Source organism: Mytilus galloprovincialis, chromosome 14 (genome assembly GCF_965363235.1).
Source record: "Mytilus galloprovincialis chromosome 14, xbMytGall1.hap1.1, whole genome shotgun sequence".
In the NCBI taxonomy this organism is placed as follows: domain Eukaryota; kingdom Metazoa; phylum Mollusca; class Bivalvia; order Mytilida; family Mytilidae; genus Mytilus; species Mytilus galloprovincialis.
Genome location: NC_134851.1, coordinates 21,712,103 through 21,737,213, shown reverse-complemented (window position 1 = coordinate 21,737,213; position 25,111 = coordinate 21,712,103). Strand labels below are relative to the sequence as shown.

At 31.2% G+C, this 25,111-nt stretch overlaps 1 long non-coding RNA gene across 2 annotated transcripts; it reads right to left on the bottom strand.

Moving 5' to 3' along the window:
• Nucleotides 1-262: 262 nt before the first annotated feature.
• Nucleotides 263-18,368, bottom strand: LOC143059787 (uncharacterized). 2 transcript variants are annotated; one of them, XR_012973604.1, is made up of 3 exons: nt 18,349-18,368; nt 3,155-3,276; nt 263-1,565 (listed from the first exon to the last, which is right to left on the bottom strand). It is a non-coding gene; the product is annotated as an uncharacterized LOC143059787 (long non-coding RNA). The 2 variants fall into 2 exon arrangements; XR_012973605.1 differs by lacking the exon at nt 18,349-18,368 and adding an exon at nt 6,982-7,033.
• Nucleotides 18,369-25,111: the final 6,743 nt, after the last annotated feature.

Sequence of the window (25,111 nt, the reverse complement as noted above, 5' to 3'; positions counted from 1 at the left end):
TTACGTTTTACACTTCCATGATGTCTGAGATTACATATGTTTTATTTGTTTTGTTCGTGTTGCTAAGTTTTAAGTTTTCTTTATATCAATTTATAGACTGTTGTGTGTCTTTGTGTTAATTACTTTTATATTATAGTCTTGTCTGTATCATGTGTATTTTCCCGTCTTTTTACACGAACCTTTCAAATGCAACCTTTACCATACATATAGATGATATTCGAACATGATCCATAAATCATTTGTGCAAATTATGAGTAAAATATTTGAGGTATTCAGTGTTTTATACAAAAGATCAACATTAAATCTTTGACAGACAGATATGAGTTTAGGTGGTCAAGGTGGTGTTTACAAAATATGAAATTCTTGATTTGAAAAATAAATTAAGTTTGTACATAATGAATTCTAGTTTCATCATCTTACAATGCAAACATATTGTTTGTTCTAACACATGTTGTTATAGAAATTTTACAACATAAAATCGCCAGCCCTACCGCTTCTCGTCCAATCATTAATGATTGTCTTGAATTCAAAATCTAGCATCGTTCCTTTCTGGAATCTTCCAAAAAGGATACGGGAATTTATACTTTACTTCGCAGTCTGTAGAACATTTTTGTCCGGGGGTGAGGTTAAATACGAACGTTTCAATTTTAACTACTAATGCCAGCCTCTTGAATTTAGAGTTGTAACGCTTAATCTTGATAACAACTTCATTACTCATTGGTTTATATTTAACTCGATACAATCCACTCGGAATTTTTCTTTCATTAGTCCATGCAATTCCATTGGCCGAGATAAGTCGATATGTCTTTTCGGGACTCTTTTGATCATTGGTAAGCCTGATTAGTTCCGTTAGAAAACAAGAGTCGCATAATAACTGCTGTTGATGTGTTTCTGTAATCTGTTGTACCGGATCTTCGTCACTGAATAGTTCCAAAAACATAGAGATTCCATTCTCTTTTTTAGTATATTTGATCATTTTTCGTTTCTCTTTTGCGTCAAAGGAAAAGCTTTCCCCAGTCGCACACCATGTTGCAAAGTGGGCTGATGTGACATCCGGGGCATGTTGGCGGAAATGTGCCTCTGGACGAATTTTCTGAGACGATAGGGACCCAACCGGTACTACCTGTCCACCTAGGGTTTTCTCCACAAGAGCCAAAGCTCTTTTTAATATCTTTTCATTGGCATACGTCTGTCGGCCGTATTGCACTATGTGTAGACCTACTGTAGCGATATCGAATTCGGGTAGAACATCTTGCGCCACAACATCCTGCTGCTTAAAGTCTTTTCCAAATAAACTTTTCACAAGTGAAATCTCGTTTGAACGTGATGCATGAACGATGTGCATCTGCACACGATTACTATCTGGAACGGTTGTAATGTTAGAAAGGATAGCATGATAGAATTTCATGTCCCGTTCAAAACAGATATGGTCACCAACTTGTACTTCATCAATATTTTTAATTCGTCGGTACTTGATACATTTGGTGCATGCGTATTGACTTGTTGGAGAAAAGTTTAACAAATCTGTCTTATCTTTACTGAACATATTGACTGGTATAGAAAATCTGAAAATAACAATAGGCGTATATGGTATAATAAGCAACAACTATAAGGAAATAATTCTAGTGTCAAAGTGAAAATCATCAACCAAATTTTACAATATATTATTAGTCAACAAAAGTTGGACATTTTGGTAATGTAGCCATAGAAACATAATCACTAGTATAAATAAACATAAATAACGGACGCTTTAAATTCTGAGAAGATCCAGAGTGAGAGTAGGCTTTGTACAGAATTTAAATATAAGTTTAAACTCTTAGACTTGCGGGACATATAAATGATATTAAGGTGGTAGACCTAGGTTAAGGGAAATAACTCTTAAAATCATCAGTATGTTTATGTCAACAATTTTCATCAAAATATTCTAAGCTTCTAGGTTACATAGATTATTTCCAATCAGTTTCAGGTAAATGCTTAAAATACATTGATGAAACTTGACTTTTACAAACGCATCGCTGAATTAAAGAGTAATCTCCCTGAACTAAGGTCTACCCCCTTAATATGCCTCACAGCCCTATATTTTGACCATTGAAAAAAAGCAGTGCATATGAGCTTTCCATCTAGAAAATAATATTTTTTTTCGAATCTTTATAGTACAAATGTCACAGTTATAGCCGCAAAAGGAGTTCCAATGGAAAATTGCATAATACTAATTTGTATATAAAGAAGGAACAACTATATATAAGCATGATACATATATAATTATAACATAATTACTCACCCTTTTTTAAATTTATTTCGATTTGTCATTCTTGTTTTCTATCAACTGTATATGAATATATATTAAATACCTGACTTTATACAATAAAAAAGTACAAAATGTACTTGAACTTAGTCATGATCATATATATACATTATATCTATATAGGATGTGTATTTGAAACGCAATTTTATATACAAAATTCTGAGTATAAAAACGCAGTTATTATTTATTGAAGAAAGGACGGATTTCCGACATTTCAGTTTGGTCTTCAAACAAATTATTATAACCTATAAAATGACGATTTTTAGCAGGATTTACAATGACACAGATTCCAAATAAAGCTGATTTGAGCAATGTTAGGTTACCATACAGTCTTCAAAAATGAGAACAAACCATTTTGCATAGTCTGCTATTAAAAGGCAAAGTAGGAACACTTTAAAAGAAACACCAAAATGGTCTGATTTATAACAACACAACTAACAAACAAATATGGAGTTATAGGTACATGACTTAGGACAGGCGCATACTCGGGCGCATATAGATTGTGGCGAAGTTAAATATGTTACATATATATTATAATTAAAAAATGTCATCTTTGTGATTTTTCATTATCAATTATCTAATAATTGTAAAGAATGAAGAACATTCACAGAAAGTTATAATAAATAAACAGGCCTAAGTTACTACAGAAAAAAAAAGCTTCCTAGTTGTATAAACCAGTAATCAGATAATGAACTGTCAATGCTAATGTTTTAACACCGTGTTTAAAATGAGGGTCTACTTGGTTGGACCATCATTCTGCATTCTTTAATTGTAAACTCAATTTTCTGTCTATTTTCATTATTGTTCTATATTTTTATATTTCAGCACCGAAATTTTACATACACTTACTTCTGTTCACTTTTTTTGTTATTTTTTAGACATCCAGTTTGCTTATTGTGCCAAACATTCTCTCATGTGGACCCTCTTGGATATCACGCAAAGTATGTAAAATCAATTGAAACGCGACTGTCCTGTTTAAAAAAAATATATCGAAATTCATACCTTATATTAAAGAATTTTATTACTTATCAATATATATATATATATATATATATATATATATATATATATATATATATATATATATATATATATATATATATATATGTGGTATACACATGTATGCAAAGGTAGAAAGACGTGACAAAATACACATTTACACATATATATATGAGATGTACATTATGAGGAAATGTCGATATTGAATCCCATAGACATTTAAAGGAAATAATAGTTTAGTACAAATATTTTTTTTAATTTTGATTTGTATTCCTATTAACAATCAATAAACTTCTCTTTTGGAATTGCCACTCACAGAATGGGACCATGTTTGACAAGTCTTCGCCCTAACCCCGACAGTGGCACAACAAACAAAAATACAATGTTAACATTAGTTTTAAAAATATATAAACTGAAATGTCGACCTCAAAGACAAATTTAAAAAAGAGAAGTCTATAAAAATGCAAAATTTTAATCTATAATCAACGTAACAAGTGACAAAAGAAGTGCCGTATTCCAAACTAGGTACAGGCATTTTTCGAAGAGCATGTTGGGTCAAATCTGGTTTTATAGCTAGCTATACCTCAACTGTTATGAATGTTTCGGTATATTAAAGAGATTGGGTGAGCAATCCAAACATACATAATAATTGACGTGGCAGTATTTGAAAACCAACAGTAAAAACTGTGCAAAGTTGAGAATGGATATGGGGAATGTGTCAAAGAAACAACAACCCAACCAAAGGAGAAAACAGCCGAAGCACACCAATGGGAATTCTACACAACGTGATAATCCAGTATCTGGCCGATGCAACGGAGACATAAAATTCAACTTCTTAAAAGCAATAAACAAACATACTAATTAATCTAACTATAACACTAAAGAAGAGTAGTAGATAGTAAATTTGTTGCTTTAATTCTAAGGATTTATAAAATAGATACGACACTTTAAAACATTTTGTGTTCTAATAATTCTTCGAAAAGGAGCTTGGCATGAACAGCAGATCTGTTAAAGACGGAAATGAATAAAGAAAAAATACAACAAATAAGTAAAATTATAAAAGAAAAACTTCACAAAGTACTGATCTAAGTAAATTAGCAGCTACTATAAATAATAATAAAAAAAAAAAAAAAAAAAAAAAAAAATAAAACCATTATTTAACCATATATATATATTATCGAACACTGACTTCCAATTATGTAAGTGCTACAGACCTACAGACACGCATTTCCCCCCAATTATAGAAAAAATTGAGTTCAATCAAAACCACAAGTTTACAATACCCGGAATACATAATATATTTAGATGAAGAAAATCGAAAAAAAAAAAACAAAAACAAACGGGGAAAACCAACATCTTTCAACCACACACTAATTCGATAAAGATGTCACTTGAACTTGGTACTAAGAAATGAAGTTCAAACTTAGACATATCAACTTTGAAGCAAAAAATGCGAAACAATTAATTGGAACTGATTCATAATCATACATATAAAGATAGAACTGAGAGATGTTAAGTTTAAATTGAGAAATGTAAACTTGGAAGATAGAAAAGTAATGATTATATCAGTTATTATTGTAAATGAATGTATCACTATATCATACGGTATTGCTCACTGAACGTGCAAATGTAAAAAGGTATGAAGTTGCTGATTATAAACGTTCGAAGGTCGCGTGGAATGTTAAATCTAAAGTCAAAGTTCATTTTTTTGTACGATAACAAACTACCAGGACTAAATATATAGTGATAGCAAATATTACAAGATTTCAATGATTTTTGTCTGCCTAGTACACAAAATAGAAAAATACGCCTGCAGGCCGTTCGAGATAAACAAAAAATATAATAAAAATGCAAAGCACACATCACTTTTTGTTATGATTCGTCATAAATACTGGGGATTTATTATTTTTAGTTTTTTTTTAAATTTTCGTTGATTTCGTGAATAAAAGAAAACCGTGAATTTACAGTAATACTGTTCTTTAAGTTAAGCACAACATCAAACTGAAATACATACGACGCACCGTTTTTTTCTTAAGAATTGAAACTAAATACCACGAAAATAATAATAAAAAAAAATACTACTACTAGTATTGATAATTTGCAAATATATGAGAGAAATGCATCGATCGATTCATTTTGATCACCGATACTTTAACAACATATCTATATCAAAAGTTGGTCCGCTTTTGAAACATGAAACTTAATTTATTGCTATATGTTATTTAAACATAGTTTATGCTTGAGATAAGAAAACTGACAATTGTTTAGACCCACATTTTAACTAACCAGGCCTTCTCTTAAGACTTTACAGTTACACATACAGCTTGACCTTGTTTTTTTGTATATTTGAAAATATTTATTGACCCATTATTTTACTAATTGTGACCTACTAGTATTTGATTGAGTGATGATACACGTATATATATAACAGAAGATGTGTATATTGTCGATACACCTTAAAAGGTCCATTTAGAGTTTATGCGATGTCGTCAGCTTAGTGGTTTTTTTTGGAAAAAAAAGTTTGTTTCCAGTTTTTGGAGAAAAAAATAATTTGTTTTTGATTCTGAGAAAAAAAATTTGTTTGTTTCACCCTCAGCTGCCACTATATTTAATGCTAAAATTGAAAGAAAAAAAATTGTTTTCGACTTGTCGCGAAAAAAATAGATTGTTTTTCGCTGTAGGCGAAAAAAAAAGTTTGTACAAAAAAAAAAAAAACCATAGCCCCCCCCCCCCTCCAGAAAATCAAATGGTTGCTGCCTTAATCCACCATTTTCTACATTTGAAAATACCTGTACCAAGTCAGGAATATGACAGTTCTTGTCCATTCGTTTTTGATTCGTTTTGTTATTTTATTTTGCAATGTGATAATGGTTTTTCCGAATTGATTTTCCTCTAAGTTCAGTATTTTTGGTGATCTTACTTTTTTTTGAAATCACATATAACATCCTAACCTTTCGGAATGTTGGGTATTCGATGCTCATCTTACTCTTTTTTAACCCTTTAAACTTATTATTTCAAGCGTTACTGATGAGTCTGAGTTTAAAGATGAAATGTGCATCTGGCGTACATATTTATAATCCTGATATCTATGCTTAGTTTATTTAGTGAGATAATCTAATTGAGATCGCGTATTAGTAAAAATCAGTTAAATCGTCATATGATGCGAATCAGATGTCATGTATTGTATACAGAACAACACAAACAATGGAGGTCGCAGGAAAACAATCTTGGTAGATAATATAACAGTATAGTTGAAGTTTTAGAAAGTGAAAAGAACTAGCCAATAATTAAGTCACCCCTGTATAGATGACCCTGAACATCACCTGGATAAAAGATTGAAACAGACTTCAATATTTGTGGCTTCAATAATTGTATTTTTGTATTTTATTTTATCATGTTGATGATATGACACTGTATAGAAAAACAAAAAACAGATGTTATTGACTTTTACAGGATTATTTAATGATTTATGTTTATTTTTAACTTCATGTTTCGAGGACATATTACCCTTTCTGTTTGTATAACTTTATTGAATTTTGTCAAAATATTGATAGTGACTTCAGAATAAATTCTGACCAGCATCAATATAGTAATAAAACTATGAAATGAACAAGAAGTAATTCCAGTCTAAATAAACCATGTCAAAGTTGACCATTTAAATAAAACGTCTATCTTACCTGAACATGTCCTTTATAGTCACGATTATCTAGTATCATATGAGGTAAACATGACAAAGTTATTTTTAGAATCTAGAATTTCAAATCCTAAATTTAGCTTTATCGCTATGTTTGTATTTAGTCATAATTATCTTTTAAACGGTGAAAATTCTAATCCAAATTTAAATCATCAAGAAGCAAAACGTATATAAATTTTACTTTAACTAGTATTGAAAGGACATATTCAGGTAAAATAGATGTTTTGTATTGATGGTCAATTTGGATTTGATTTTGATATTGATAGTATAGGTTGCATTTGGTCATATTGCTGCTGACGTTATATTTAAATGTTTGAGTTTGAGAGTTCCTGGTGATGGTAAATCCATGAAAGTTCTTTAGATGCACGAAATTTTGCGAAGTGCTGTATTCATTTAAACTAATTTGTCCATCCATTTACAAATGTTAAAAGCGGTGAAATATCGCTTAACTTAATTATAGAGAATATTGGTGCGAACATATACGGAATAGAGAAAAATGGTCAATTCGAATGCTGAAAAGAGACAATTGCCTAAAATTTACAAAAGCATTTTATCCATGTATTGTTTTGTCTTATCGTTGTTTTATGCGTTTTTTTCTATGCTTTTTCGTTCTCTCATAGACTAGCATGAGCTTTGATATCTTCCGCTAGCTTTTATCTCATCATTAGATATTTCATCATTTGATATCATGTGGGAACGTGTCCAAAAGGAAATATTCTGGTGATCATGTAATACCATGTGAACCCGAAGACATTCCCAATCCTAAACATGTTTCAATGAAACTATAACACTATAAAATATTTCGCTTAACGTTCTACTCGTTTCTTTCATTTCTTCGGTTTTTGCCTTTGTTTGTTTAAGTATGTGTTAAAATCTGGAAACTGCCGAAAGTACGATGATCTGGATCCCTACGACACCTGTTAACTGTAAGCATGATATATGCACTCGTACAATAACCACCACAATCCCGAACATTGCAAATTACCTTTCTGGGTAGTATTATTTAAAGTACAGTTACTTTAAGAAAGCACTTCCCCAGACTCTACCGAATGCATGCAAAGCCATGTTATCAGCTAAACGATTGACCTAACTCAACAAATTGAAAGAGTTGGTATTACTTTGCTTCATAAAAAAGAATGGCCAACGTAGATACAAGTATCTTGTCTTAGGGAGGGATAAATCATACTTTGTAAAGAATCACTCTGATTCAAACAAAAAATTCTCTGAAACCGATATTATCAAGATGCTTGATTTCTTGATTGACAACATATTTGTAACGTTCGGAGGACGTATTTTTCAACAGACTGTCGGCATCCCAATGGGAACAAACTGTGCCCCTCTACTTGCCGACTTGTTTCTTTATTATTATGAGGCTGACTTCATGCAGGAACTTCTTAGGAAGAAAGATAAGAAGTTAGCAATATCCTTTAACTCTACTTTCCGCTATATAGATGACGTTCTTTCACTAAACAATTCAAAATTTGGTGACTATGTGGAACGCATCTATCCCATCGAATTGGAGATAAAGGATACTACAGATACAGTTAAGTCAGCTTCATATCTTGACTTACATCGAGAAATTGACAATGAGGGTCGGTTGAAAACAAAACTTTACGACAAAAGAGATGATTTCAGCTTTCCAATTGTGAACTTTCCATTTCTAAGTAGCAACATTCCAGCAGCACCTGCATACGGGGTATATATCTCCCAATTGATACGATATTCCCGTGCTTGCATTTCCTATAATGATTTTCTTGATACAGGGTTACTGCTCACAAGGAAGCTATTAAACCAAGAGTTCCAAATGGTGAAGTTGAAATCATCCCTTCGTAAATTGTACGGACGCCATCACGAGTTGGTTGACCGTTATGGAATAACCGTTTCACAAATGATATCGGATATGTTCCTTACGTCGTAACCACATCTCCTTCCCGTTCATGAATGTGACCTACCGAATTAGACTATTTACCGGATTTGTAATCACATAAGCAACACGACGGGTGCCACATGTGGAGCAGGATCTGCTTACCCTTCCGGAGCACCTGATATCACCCCTAGTTTTTGGTGGGGTTCGTGTTGTTTATTCTTTAGTTTTCTATGTTGTGTCATGTGTACTATTGTTTTTCTGTTTGTCTTTTTCATTTTTAGCCATGGCGTTGTCAGTTTGTTTTAGATTTATGAGTTTGACTGTCCCTTTGGTATCTTTCGTCCCTCTTTTCAGTGACACACAGCAATTTGATATGCCAGACTATTATAAAGCGTTATATTTAATCCACTTGACAGCAATACTTTGCACGATATTGTACCATTTAAACATAAGTTAGAAAAATATACACATACATTACTTACACTACCAAAGTGAACAAACGAATTATTTCTAGTCGTTTGATAGATGATATCAGTTCTGACGTCATGAAACCATCACTACCTGTACGTTTTGCACAAAAATTCAACGTGAACAAAGTTTTTTTTTACTGTCCATAGTTTGTGTGACACTCACCTAACAGGCTTCATACAAAGTTATACAAAGAGGGTAATATAAAGAACACGAGAACATGAAAAAATGAATACCAGACTTCACATTACATAAAACACACCAGTACACTGCTCAAATATACTCTCAAGGAAGAAGTTGTTTGAAAAGGGTATATGCTCAGATGAAGCCAAAATGTTGCTGCAATATGTTATTAAATCAGATGATGTTCCGTGCATGAAAATTCTCTACCAATTTGTTGCAAGCCCGCAAAATCATTGATTATGTCAATAAACTCTTCGTAGATACCAGGAATAACATTTTGAACTTACGTGGGACGCGCGTTCCGTCTACTAAAGACTCATCAGTGACACTCGAATAAAAAATAATAGCAAATTATCGCCGTGTCTCGATCAAAGTTGTTGTATAGGTAACAAATCAGCGTTAGGTTGAGTTATATACAGTCTTGGTCGTATCTTTATTGAAAATGATCTTTTGAGTGCTGTCAGCTGTCGTATAATTCACGTGTTCCGATGACGATGATGCTTTGTTTTGTTTCATTTCAATTTCGAAAAGAAATCCGTTCCAGAACGTACCGTTCTTATACCAGAATTACTGCATTAACTTTCGATTAATGTAATATAATATTTTTATCTTTCACAAACACATTTTACATTGCTATATATTAGATTGTTAGTCATAAAAGTGAATCGTTTGTGTTTCTGGTTATCATGTTCACAAATCACTGATAAAACCACCTGTTGGCCTGTTTTGGATATATTTTTCATATTAATGAGTATGTAATCAAAATTGTTAAATTTCAATGTCATTTAGTACTTCGAATTGCCAGAGGTATTTTGTAGTTGAATTTCATATTTGTTATAAATACAATAAACTCCGGACAGACTTTTTTGAATAGAAGCATCTAGGCTTTAATTTTGCGTTTAACTTGAGTCTAAATCTTTTACATTTTTTATTTGCACTAAATTTGTTACAGTTAATTTACTTATAAGTTATCTGTAAGTAATTTTCTGTTATTTGTTATTTGATATAATGATATCAAGTTGAAATTTGAGACAGTTTTTGTTTATATTTCCTTTTTACGAGGTCAAGACTGCATGCACAAAGAGTAAAATAACAAAATTACTCAGGAAAATTCAAAACGGAAAGTCCGTATTAAGTGGCAAAATCCAAAGATTAAACACATCAAACGAATGATTAGAAACTGTCATATACTTGACTTGGAACAGGCATTTACTGTCATGGAAGATGGTGTATTAAACCTGGTTTATAGCCAATTAAACCTCTCATATGTATGACATTCAGATAAAATCAATTATATTGACAACGATATGTGGAAAATAACAGACACAAGATATGACATACACATTTTAATTTGGTGGCACATGATGAAATATTACTGTAGGTGTAGATATGATGTAATTCAAATCCCATTAATAGGAACTTTGTTTAAAGCTGAATCTATAATCAGATAGTTAAGATAGAGTTTCACTCGTTCTGATATACTTTAATTTTAATGAAAGACTTCATCATATTGTCTATGATACATTATTTGAAGTAAGTTTTTACTTGCTTTCAACTATCTTTTAACAACTTTAGTTTTTTTCAGATCTGTACATTGTGTCGTTCATGTTTATGCAATTTCTGGTGATCTGATAATCTAAGAACTTTCAATGGATTTCTTTAATTTGTTCTTATGTTGTAAAGTTATACCACTGTTCAAGGTTTTAAAGCGAAACAGGTTCAATCCCGCAATACTCTTTATGAGCCTGTCATAAGTTAATGTAATTCTGTTAGTCAGTGGTCGTCGATAATTTCTAATCTCCTATATTTGAGTTGAACAGAAATCAGACCGTTTTTACTGAATATTTGGTTTGCTTTATATATTTCTTATCTGGACTTTTATGGCTTGCTAATCAGTATCAGTTTTGCACATGGTTAAAGATCATACGTCGACCGATAGTTATTTATGTCTTCCTTTTTTTAGTTTCTGTTGGATTTTTTTTATTTGCAATTTTACCACTTAGTTGCTTATTTTCATATCATTGACATAAAATTATAACAACAAAATAAAACTAACTGCGTCTTAAACAGCAGGAAAGTATTATATAGACAATAATAGTGCATTGACTTGACATATCAACGATATAAGGATGAGGCTTAGAAACGGGGAAATACGAGGCTGTGCCGAGCATTTTCCCCGTTTTGGGCCGAATCCTTATATCGTTGATATGTCAAGTCAATGCACTATTATTGTCTTTATACTGCAATCTAAAAAAAAAACATTTTCAATTGTTGTTTATTGTGTTAATGTTATTTTTGTGATTTAAATATTGGGAAAAATCCCCCTTTAAAAAGGCCTCATATCACGCAGACGGGGAAATATAAAACACGATGAAATGCACATCATTACCGCAATCAATGGTGAACGAATTCGTTGCAGACTAAAATATCAACAATAAACATAAAACATAATGATTTATAGGTTACAAACAAAAAAATTATTAAAAAGTGAAATATGTTTTCCCGAAAATTGCAAAAGAAACAAGTTTGAGTCGTTAAACGCATCGTTGTTTACATTGAAAACAAGAACAGGTTGAAGAGGTCGTATGAATAATTAAACATAATTTCGACAATTTCTATTTAAATATTCATGAGGAAAAGTGATATCAGGTCAGTGACTGTATATGACATAGAAATATACGGTCAACGCATTTTGACTGCTCAAATAGAACGAGTCCAGTATATTGTTCCTTATCCTTTAGGTGTTTTTCAGTTTACGTCATCTGATAAAGTTTACTTTCAATTATACCGGTAAAAATGTAAAATAACATTAATACCGAACTCCAAGAGAAATTCAAAACGTAAAGTCCTTCATAAAATGATAAATTGAAAACACGAAGCATATCAAACGATGGCAAATAACTGTCATATATCAGACATTGTACATGCATTTTTGTATGTAGAAAATGTTCGATTAAACCGGGTGTATAGCTAGCTACTAGTATGACAGTTGCATATGATTCCATAACAGTGAGAACAATATGTGAGCAAAATAAATAGACAAAATAATTTGATGGAGAGTTGTCTCATTGGTGGTCATACCACATCTTATCATATTTATATGATATGTAAGAGTATTAAAATTTTGGAATAGCAGTCAACATTGTACTTTATTTTTATGGTTTTACTCAAATAACATGTGTGATACAATTGCTATTCTAGTAATCAAGTTTTAATGGGGAAAACTAAAAGTTTAGTGCTTTAAATGACATATTAATCTTTCAAATATACATGTTCCTTTCCAAGAAATTCACATTGTCCATGGATTTCTTTCGACCTGTCACACCATTTGGATGTTCAATCTGTCTATTGGCTAAGTTGATGTAAGGTGTTATTCAACTTGATTGTTGATGGTGAAGCCTTTCTTTATCATGATATCGCAAACACTGCTTGCATTTATAAATATATTTTAGTGTTAATTTCCCTTATTTTTTTTAATATGGTGTCTTTAGAATTAAAAAAAATGTCCATATCATCCAGTATTTCATTAAGGACTGCTTAACGTCATTTGACATTAGATGTGCAAGTTATGCACTCAATGAAACGAATCGAATTTTTAATTGGCTGCTGCCTTGTACTACGCTTGATCAAGCTACACAATTCTGAACCGTTTAGCTATAGCTGTTTTTCTTTGCGCTGAACCTAACGAAATCATCAAAACCAACCCAAAACAAGAATCGACAAGAGACTAGAGACGAACAGACATGGATTTAATCAACGACTCGCGGCCTTCAACCAGACGCAAAGCAAATATTATAATTTCAATTTCCTGAAAACATTTTTCTGACGAAAAAATTCAGATTGGAGTAGAAATACAATACAAAAGTCGAAAATGCAGATCTTCCGGAGTCTTTACATTTTGGAGTTTAAAGTACAATGCAATCAATACTTTTTTTTCTATTTCGAAAACCACAACATTTGCTTGTCTATATTTGAGTGTAGTTCCTACTTCCCATATTTCTAATTGCGTGGACTCTAAGTTGTCATACTTGTATAGGAATATATTTTAGGTTATGTTTTAATAATTAAGCTGAATATCCATTAAGTTTATACTGCTCTTCATGAGTTATACAAAATCTTAACGATTGATTTGTACAATGAGCTTGGAGGAAATAAATTATAAAAAAGTGATATTGAATATTCATTTATTGTTACTATCAACTTTATATATGTGAATATATATTAAATACCTGACATTGTATCATAAAAAAGCCCAAAGATATATTTGAACTTAGTCATGATCATATATATACATTATATCTATATAGGATGTGTATTTGAAACGCAATTATACAAATCGATATTCTGAGTATAAACACGGAGTTATTGTTTATCAGGGACAGGTCGGATTTCCGACAGCACAGTTTGGTCTTTATGCAACTTATTACATATAAAATGACGAGTTTTATTTAGATTTCCACTGACACAGAGTCAAAATGAAGCTTATTTGAGCAATCATTGGTTACCATGCAGCCTTAAACAAGGAGAACAAATAATATCACTTAGTCAGCCACGAAAAGCCCAGACAATACACAGTAGGATACAATTCAAAAGAAAAACCAAAAATGTCTGATTTATAACGAAGCAACTAACTAAAAAATATAGAGTTGTAGGAACCTGACTAAGGACAGGCACATATAGATAATGAAAAAGTTAAATATTTATAATTATATTATATTTCAAAAATGTCATCTTTGTGACTTTTCATTATCAATTATTTAATAATTGTAAAGAATTGAAAAAAAAAAACATTAACAAAATAATTATTATAATCAAACAGTCATAGGTTACTACAGAAAAACACTTCCTAATTGTGTAAACCTGTTATCAGATAATGAACTTTCAATGCTATTTTTTAACGCCGTGTTTAAATGAAGGTCTGCTTGGTGAGACTTCTCTTTCTGTATACATTCTTCAATATTCTCTCTATTTCTAACATTTATCATTTTTCATATTTCAGCAACACCTACTTCTCTAATCTTACTATTTTTGTCTACTTTTGTCCATTTTTGGTATTTTGTAGCCATTCAGTTTGTATATTGTGCCAAACATGCATTCTATAATCTAGACCCTCTTTGATATCACGCGAAGTTTGTATAATTAATTAAAACGCGACTGTCCTGTTTAAAAAAATATTAAATATTCTTACCTTATACTATAGAGTTTTATGAATTATCAATTAATACATATGTGATATACTTATATATTCAAAGGTAAAAAGACGTGACGAAGTACACATATATGAGATGTGCTTTATGAGGAAATGTCGATATTGAATCCCATATACATTATAAGGAAATTATACTTTAATCCAAATATTTTGATTTTATGATTTATTCACGATCAATATACTCCTTTTTTTAAGATTTGACAAGTTCTCGTCATATCCCCAGTCAGTGACGCAACTACAATAACTGTAAATTATAGTTTGAAAAATGTATAACAAAAATACTGACCTAAAAGGCAATTTCAACAAGGGGAAGTCCATAAAAAAAATGCCAAATTGAACGCTATCAATCAACGGAACAAGTGACACTAACAAATGCCGTATTCTAAACTAGGTACAGGCATTTTTTCAAAATACCCCGACTGTCATGATTATTTTGGTATATTAAAGAGATAGGATGAGCAACCCAAACATACATAATAATTACTATTGCAGTATTTGAAATCCAGCAGTAAAAACTGTGCAAACTTGAGAACGGATATGGGGAATGTGTCAAAGAAACAACAAACCGACCAAAGCAGAAAACAGCCGAAGCCCACCAGTGGGTCTTCAACATGGCGAGAAAATCCTGCAACCGACCGATGCATCGCAGACATAAAATTCAACTACTTAAAAGCAATAAACAAGCATACTAGTCAATTTAATAATGACACTAAAAAGTGTAGTAGATGGTAAATTTGATATTGACGATAACACTAACTGTTGTTGTCGTTGAAAGCACTTATCCAATATAATATTCACTTTCTAGGCAAGGTAACAATTAAGTAAATATAACTTTAATGATATACAAAACAGAATGTACACTTTATAACATTTTCTGTTCTTATTATTCTTCGAAAAAGAGCTGGTAATAGCAGATCAGTTACGGCGAAAATGATTAAAGAAAAAATACAACAAATAAGTTAAATAATTAAAGACAAACGTCATAAAGTACTGATCTAAGTAAATTCGCAGCTACTATAAAGAGGAAAAAATATATCATAAAACATGTTATTTAACCTAATATAAATTATCGAACACTGACTTCCAATTATGATAATATAAGAATAAATCTAGTAAGTGTACTGACACGCATTTGTTTCAATTGATACGGAAATTTGAGTTTATTCATTACCACAAGTTTACAATATCAGGAATACATAATATATTTAGATGAAGAAAATCGGGAAAAAAATATAAAACCGGAGAAAAGCAACATCTTTCAACCACACAGTAATTCGATGAATATGTCACTTGAACTTGGTACAGAGAAATATCTAGTTCAAATTGATAAATATCAACTTTTGAAGAAAGAAATGTCAATTTTGAAGTAAAAAATGTGAATTGGAACTGATACATATAAAGTTGGAACTGAGAGATGTTAAGTTTGAATTGAGAAATGTAAACTTGGAAGATAGAAATGTCAAAATGGAAAGGAAAAATTTGAAAATTTGATTCCCCTTCATGTTTTTTTGTAGTATAAACGATGATATCAGTTATTATTATAAATGAATGTATCCCCATATCATGTATATCATACGGTATTGCTCACTGAACGTAAACATATGAAAAGGTATTAGGTGGCAGATTATAAACGTTCGAAGGTCGTGTTGAGTGTTAGTCTAAAGTCAAAGTTCATTTTTTTGTATGATAACAACTACCACGACTAAATATTCAGGGATAACAAATATTATGAGATTCCAATGATTTTTGTCTGCTTAGGACAAGAATAGAAATATAGGCCTGCACTCCGTTCAAGATAAACAAAAAAAAAATTAACATGCAAAACACACATCCTTTTTTGTTATGATTCGTCATAAATACTGGGGATTTATTATTTTTCGGATTTTTTTACAATTTTCTTTGATTTCGATAATAAAAGAAAACCGTGAATTTACAATAATACTGTTCTTTAAGTTAAGTACAACATCAAACCACGAAAATAATAATTAAAGAATAATACTACTAGTATTGATAATTTGCAAACATATAAGAGAAATGCATCAATCGATTCATTTTTATCACCGATACTTAAACAATATATCTATATCAAAATTTAGTCCGCTTTTGAAATATGAAACTTGATTTATGGCTTTACTTTATTTAAACATAATTTATGCTTGAGATAAGAAAACTGACAATTGTTTAGACCCACATCTTGACTAACCAGAACTTCTCTTAACTAAAGGCTCTACCAGTTACACATACATTTTGACATTGATTTTTTTGTATATTTGAAAATATTTATTGACCCATTATTTTACTGATTGTGTCCTATTTGATTGAGTGATGATACACGTATATATATAACAGAAGATGTGCATCCTGTCCATACACCTTACGAAGGTCCATTTTGAGTTTATGCGATGCCTTCAGCTTAGTTTATTACCTAGGTTTGTATTTGTAATCTATTTTTATGATATATTATATTGCCTTAATTAATGATATTAATGCTTTATCAAGATGGATTGAAGCTTTTAACTTTTACTGATGTTCTTGTTGTTGGTATGGTGGGTTCAACTGTAATAAAAACAACATTACAGACTCAGTTGGGTTGGATATGGTAGGCAACTAAACTTGTTCACCCATTTTCTCTGTTTGTAAGCAAACTCTATTCTGCAGTTGACATTGTTTTTATGCCAAGAAGTCTAAATACAAAGTTTAGAGTTTAACTTCAACAACCTTTTGATTTCAGCATAATTAAGTAAAACTAGTGTAGTATGCCCTGAAGTGTGAACGATATGATTGGCTAAATGCCAAAGCAGATAACGGAATGAGAAAATACAAAAATAGACATAGAAACAAACACCATAAGAATCAAATCTCTTGAAATCACATATAACATCCTAACCTTTCGGAATGTTGGTTATTCGATGCTCATCTTACTATCTTTTGGCGTTTTAAACTTTATTATTTCAAGCGTAACTGATGAGTCTTTTGAAAATGAAATGTGCATCTAGCACATTTATAATCAGGATATCTATGCTTAGTTGATTTAGTGATATAATCTTATAGAGATAGTGTAAATGAGATTAAGTGCAATGTCTCAGTTAAAATTAGTTATCCAGTCATAAGACGCAAATCAGATATCATGTATTAAATTGATACGAAACAAAACAAACAATGGATGTCACAGTAAAACAATTCTCGGTAAATAATATAACGGTTTAGACAAAGTTTAAGAAAGTGAAAAGAACTAGCCAATCAGCATGATAAGTGCCCCACTGTTTAGATGACACTGGATAAAAGATTGAAACCGAGATTGAAACGGACCTCAATATTTGTGGCTTTAATAATTGTATTTTAGAGTTCGATTTTATCATGTTGATGATATGACACTGTGTAGAAAAAACAAAAACAGATAATATCGATTTTTACAGGATTAGTTAATGATAAATGTTTATTTTTAGCTACATGTTTCGAGGAAATATTACCCTTTCAGTGAGTTTGTACAACTTTATGAACTTTGTCCAATTACTTCAGAATCAAATCTGATCAACATCAATATAGTAATAAAACTATGATATGAGTAAGAAATTCCAGAAATCAAGTCAAAGTTGACCATTTAGATAAAACGTCTATCTTACCTGAACATGTCCTTTAAAGTAACGATTATCTAGTATCATATGAGGTAAACATGTCAAAGTTATTTTTAGAATCTGGAATTCTAAATTCTAAATTTAGCGTTATCGCTATGTTTGTATTTAGTCATTATTATCTTTTAAAATATGAAAATTATAATTCAAATTTGAATCATCAGGTAGTCATTATTATCTTTTAAAATATGAAAATTATAATTCAAATTTGAATCATCAGGTAGCAAAATGTATACAAATGTTAATTTCAATAGTATTGAAAGGACATATTCAGGTAAGATAGATGTTTTGTATTAATGGTCAATTTGGATTTGATTTTGATATTGATAGTGTAGGTTGCATTTTGTCTTATTGCTCCTGACGTTAAACTAGTATTCAAATGTTTGAGTTTGAGAGTTTTTGGCGATGGTAAATCCATGAAAATTCTTTAAATGCACGAAAAATTGTGAAGTGCTGTCTTCATTTACACTAATTTATCCATCCATTTTCGAAATTTCAACAGCGGAGAAATATCGCTAAAACTTAATTATAGAGAATATGAATACGAACATATACGGAATAGAGAAGAATGGGCAATTCGTATACTGAATAGAGACAATTGTCTAAAATTTAAAAAACATTTTAGATTTTCCATCTATTGTTTTGTCTTTTCGTTGTTTTTTTTTAAACCATTGGGCGTCACTAGTAAGTCTTGTGTGGACAAAATGCACTTCTGGCGTATTAAAATTTTAAACTTGTTGCCTTTTGTTAGCTATTATTCGTGTGTTTCTTTGTCAATTATGTTCTCCTATGTATTTATATTGTAGTCCTGTAATGTTGTGTTGTCATTTTAACGTTATATTTCACATGTCCATAAAAGAGGGAGGTTTGGCATGCCACAAAACCAGGTTCAACCCACCATTTTTTCCTTTAAAAATGTCCGTACCAAGTCAGGAATATGGCCATTGTTATATTATAGTTTGTTTCTGTGTGTGTTACATTTTAACGTTGTGTTTCCGTTGTGTCGTTTGTTTTCTCTTATTTTTGAGTGTGAATTCACATTACTATAAGACGTGTCACGGTACTTATCTATCCCAAATTCATGTATTTGGTTTTGATGTTATATTTGTTATTCTCATAGGATTTTGTCTAATGCTTAGTCCGTTTCTGTGCGCGTTACATTTTAATGTTGTGTCGTTGTTCTCCTCTTATATTTAATGCGTTTCCCTCAGTTTTAGTTTGTTACCCCGATTTTGTTTTTTGTCCATGGATTTATGAGTTTTGAACAGCGGTATACTATTGTTGCCTTTATTTTTACATTTTTTTCTATTATTTTCTGTTCTCTCATCGACTATCATATGCTTTGATTCCTCCTTTGATGTCTAGCTTTTGTCTCGTGTGAGACTGTATCCTTCGAAGAATACACAAATTTGCAAACAATCCATAACTGAATATTCCATCATTTGACATCATGTGGGAACGGGTCAAAAATGAAAAGTGATCATATATATACCATGACAACCCAAAGACATCCCAAATCCAAAACATGATTTCAATGAAACTATTACACTATAAAATATGTCGCTCAACGTCCTACTCAGTTCTTTCATTTTCTCTGTTTTTTTTTTGCCTTTGTTTATTTTGGTATGTGTTAAAACCTGATAAACCGACGAAAGTAAGAATTGGATTCCTAAGACACTTGCAAACTGTAAGCATGAATATTCACTCGTACAATAACCACCACAACCCCAAACATGGCAAATTACCTTTCTGGGTAGTAACATTAAATGTACAGTTACTTGAAGAAAGCACGTCCCCGTACATAATTTTCATAAACTTGCTTCTTGTATGTCAAAATCCTGACCTCTTATATCTATCGTTACCATTTACTGCTCTAAACATGATGTTTCTACGATATTAGAGTATATACTTACAATACCTATCATACAATTATGAAAGTATAGACTACAGCAGACGCCAACATCAACACAATTTAACAATCACGTGTTTTTTTTTTATTTCAATCTATTTATATGTTATGAAATAAAATTGAGATTGGAAATGTGGAATGTGTCAAATAGACAACCCGAATATAGAGCAAACAACAGTCAAAGGCAACCAATGGGACTTCAATGCAGCTAGAAACTCTTCGACCGGAGGCGTCCTTCAGCTGGCCCCTTAACAAATATGTATGCTAGTTCAGAGATAATGAACGTCATACTAAAATCCGAATTATACACAAGAAACTTAAATTAAAAATCATACAAGACTAACAAAGGACAGAAGCTCCTGACTTGGGACATGCGCACAATTGCAGCGGGCTTAAACATGTTTTTTGAGATCTCAACCCTCCTCCTATACCTCTAGCCTATGTAGCAAAAACAAATGAACAACAATACGCACAGTAAAACAACAACCCGAACATAGAGCAAACAAAAGCCAAAGGTCCCCAATGGGACTTCAATGCAGCGAGAAACTCTTGCACGCGGAGGCGTCCTTCAGCTGGGTCCTTAACAAGTATGTATAATCGTTCAGAGATAATGGACGTCATAATAAAATCCGAATTATACACAAGAAACTTAAATTAAAAATCATACAAGACTAACAAAGGACAGAGGCTCCTGTCTTGGGATAGGCGCACAATTGCGGCGGGCTTAAACATGTTTTTTGAGATATCAACCCTCCCCCTATACCTCCAGCCAATGTAGCAAAAACACACGAACAACAACACGCACAGTAAAACTCAGTTTAAGAGAAGTCAGAGTCCGATGTCAGAATATGAAACAAAAGAAAATAAACAAAATTACAATTATACATAAATAACAAAAGACTACAAGCAGTTATTGACATGCCAGCTCCAGACCTCAATTAAACTGATTGAAAGATTATGTCTTCATCATATGAACATCAGGCAAAATCCCTCCTGTTAGGGGTTTAGTATTATACCATCATGAAATATTTGAGAAGAACATAACCCGTGTCATGTATATGTATATGTTTTAGCACTAGATAATTAAATCATTAGAACTACCCAGGCGTAAAGCTGAATAATAAAAAAAGAGAGAAAAGTTAAAATTGACAATATTTATACTCGTACTTTAACTTTGCTAATAAATGAATCATACAACATCAGCAGAGTTGGTTTGGTGACTGATACCAATTTTGATACATTTAGCAGCAACACATTTTTTTCAAATATTAAAAATGAAAGGGAACAAAAATTTTCATCACCCTTTCCCAATTTGTTACCAATCTTATCCCTGTTCTAGAAATTATTATCACAGTTTTTGACTCAATCATGATTATATTAACTGTATCTGCATTAGTATCATTTAAATTCATGTCTATATATAAATTGAAATCAATCGTGTAATAAAAATAGTGTATAAATAACCGAAAGACATCTAACTTAACAAAAGTACCCTACATAAACATGTACTATTTAAACACGTAAATAATCAACTTTAAGCAATAACCCATAGATACGTTCACATACGTAGCATATTAATCTATTGCAATAAAGAATCATAATATCTAATAAAATTTGTAGATTTAGCTAACAAAGTCCTTATATTTGTATAAAGTAACATTCGTTTATAGTGGAAAATTGTTTTAACGTTGAATAAGCTACAATTAACAATTGCTTGCTAGTCCCTCTCTGTGATTACCATTAGATAACTCTGGTTTATTTCCCAATCAATCTATTATCAAGGGAAGATAATAATTGGATTTTCATTCATAGTCTTTTTCAAAAATGATGAACGGTTCTTTATATTGGTATGTAATCATTTTAAACGTTTCAAATTTATGAAATTATATTCGTACATCAATGTTTTTGATACACCAATAACAAACACTAAAATATATTGAATTGACACATTTGTAATTATTCAAAATTATATCAGAAACCTATAAAGGGAGACAATACTCGCATAACTTTTTCGAATTGGCACATAATACAACGGAATGTCACTCTTGCATACAAATGGCACATCAATATAATTAATTAACTGTGCAATCGTGCTCCACCTTCAATGATGATTCTAAATTATAAATATAACCAAAAGTTGTTAATCTACAGATAGTGAAGACTAATGAAAGCTAACCTACTGTAAAAATATTTCTTTGCAATTTTTTAAAACTTCCTCAGAAAAATGATTGAGTCACTTGACTTTCATAGCTCATAATTAACGTTTTTACACAATATTTGAATAAAGTAGTTAAAGATTATTCGCTTCTCAAAGTGTAAGACGCAATAAAAATCGTGTGCTTGCACCATCTTACCGAAATACGGATTTAATTTTTTAAGTCCTGAACATTTCGACATTTCTTCGTGTATTTTTATCAAAACCGGTTTTAAACAAATCACATGTACGTGTTAAGATCCGACTAAATACCTATTTCCCGATATGGTCAGGTAAATTTGCGAGCATACGTCAACGTTTCAGATACGGGTACGATACGTCTTTAAATGTCTCACTTCTATCGTGAATAAAAAAACATACCCCTTCTGTATCACCCGTATACCAGTATCACTGTAATAATTTCCGATTTTAGTAACATAATATTCGTACCTTTCATATGCTAGCATTTTAATTTGCCATAGATTTAATTTTGAGTCATATATATGGTTTTCTGGTAATAATGTTTCAAAATAAATGGTAACATTACCTGTAGGCATTACTTTTCGATATATATTTCATATTTTTGTATATGTAATTAATCAAATCAGTTATATTTTCAAAGCTATCCAGTATTTCGAGTTGCCAGAGGTATTTTGTAGTTGAGTTACATATTGTTTATGATGTAGTACATAACACTTCAGGGAGATACCGCTGTAAAAATTAGCTGAACGTTTTAATCAGGTAATATTTTTGATGAAAAACTAGGCTTCTCAACGTCCATAACAAGTGTTTGACAAACTGCACTATATCTTATGATATTTTCCGATAAAGTGAGTGGTTCATGTTTTTTGAAACTTTTATATTTTGTAAAGAGGTCAGATAAAATAATTTGTCCAAATGTAATGAAAAAAATAAACGAACAAAATTTATTTTAGTCAGGGTGTTTCGTACTACCCTAATACAACAAAGCTCTAGACAGACCTTTTGGAAGAAGGCATCTAGGCTCAAATGCTTCTTTTAACTTGAATCCTAATTGTTTCAATTTTTATTTGCATTAAATTAGTTATTATCAAGTAAGTTGTCAATATAGGATATTCTGTTCTTTGTTATTTTGAAATAATGATATCAAGTATAAATTTGTGTCATATTTGAGCTAGTTTATGCGACTGTCATACAAGTGAGAGGTTTAGCTAGCTATAAACCCAGGTTTACTCCACCAATGTTTAAATACAAAAGTGCCTGAACCAAGTCAGAAATATGACAGTTATCCATTTGTCTGATTTGTTTTTGGCGTCTGTATTGCCATTCCCCTAGAGACTTTCCGTTTATAATTTTTTATCAAAGTGTTTTTCCTGTTTACGGGCTAAATAATAAAATATTCCTGTAGGAGCAAATGTGATGCCATACGAAAGCCCGTTATGGGATCTCTGTTTAAAACAGAATCTATATTTAGGTATTTCACTCGTTCAGTAATCTTTTTATTTTGATTATTCAGAAAAACCTTTAGTCGATGCATAGGATTTGTGGTCAGGTTGAATTTGCTAACGAATAGCTCTAAATAACTGCGAGAGCTCTCAGGTCTGTACGTTGTGTCTTTATTTCTTTTGCTAGATGTTTATGCTCTTTCGTTTGATATGAAAAGTAAAGAACTTCCAATTGACGTCTATAATTTGTTCTTCACCACTTTCTTATGTTTTTGGAGTGTTTGGCGTAAATTGGGTTATCGTATGATGTTTTGTACAAAAATCAGGCGTTTTTGTTTCTGATTTAGGGTATTTACATTTGTTATTCCGTGGCCGTTACTAGCTTACTATGTATTATTGGGTTTGTGCATTGTTGATGAACACTCTGTGATCTACACTTGTTAATTTATGCTTACATGTACTTCATTTAGTCTCTGTTGCACAGTTTTGTCATTTGCAATCAGATCACTTATTTTAATTTTTTTTTAAATCAGTGTAATGAATCTACAACACATGAATGAAACAAATTGTGCTTTGAACATCAGGGCAGCATAAAGATATGATAATAGGTTTTTATTCTATAAACAAATCAACTGAAAGGGTTTTCTATTATATCGGATAAAAAGTTAGATGGTTTTACTCAAACAACATTTGTTAAATAATATTTTTTACAAGAAGAAACTTTTTAAGGGAAAAATTAGAATTAAGGGCTGCTTTAAACATGTTAAAAGTATTAAATATTTACTTGTAAATGTCCATTTGCTTTTTTCAACAATTTCTGTGGATTTCTGTAATTCAACTGTATGTCATATCAAATAACGTCAGATCAGATGTAATGTTTCCGTCATAATTTGTTTTTTTTGTTGTTGGTTTAAATGGCAGCAAGATACGGCCTGTCACATCTTTCTTTTAAATACAGTAAGTTGACTGCAAATATGAGGTGTTGGTCAACTTGTTAGTTGATGGTGTTGCTTATCTATGACATCTATAACACGAGATTGCAAACACTAATTGATTTTATCATTTTATTTCGGTGTTATTTCCTCACCATTGCAATGCATACTGGGTATATAGGATAAAAGAAAATTCCGTATTATCTAGTATGTTACTAAGAACTGCTTAATACCATATTTGACCTCAGATAAACAATAATGTATTAAATGGTACGAATAAAAAATTATATAGAAA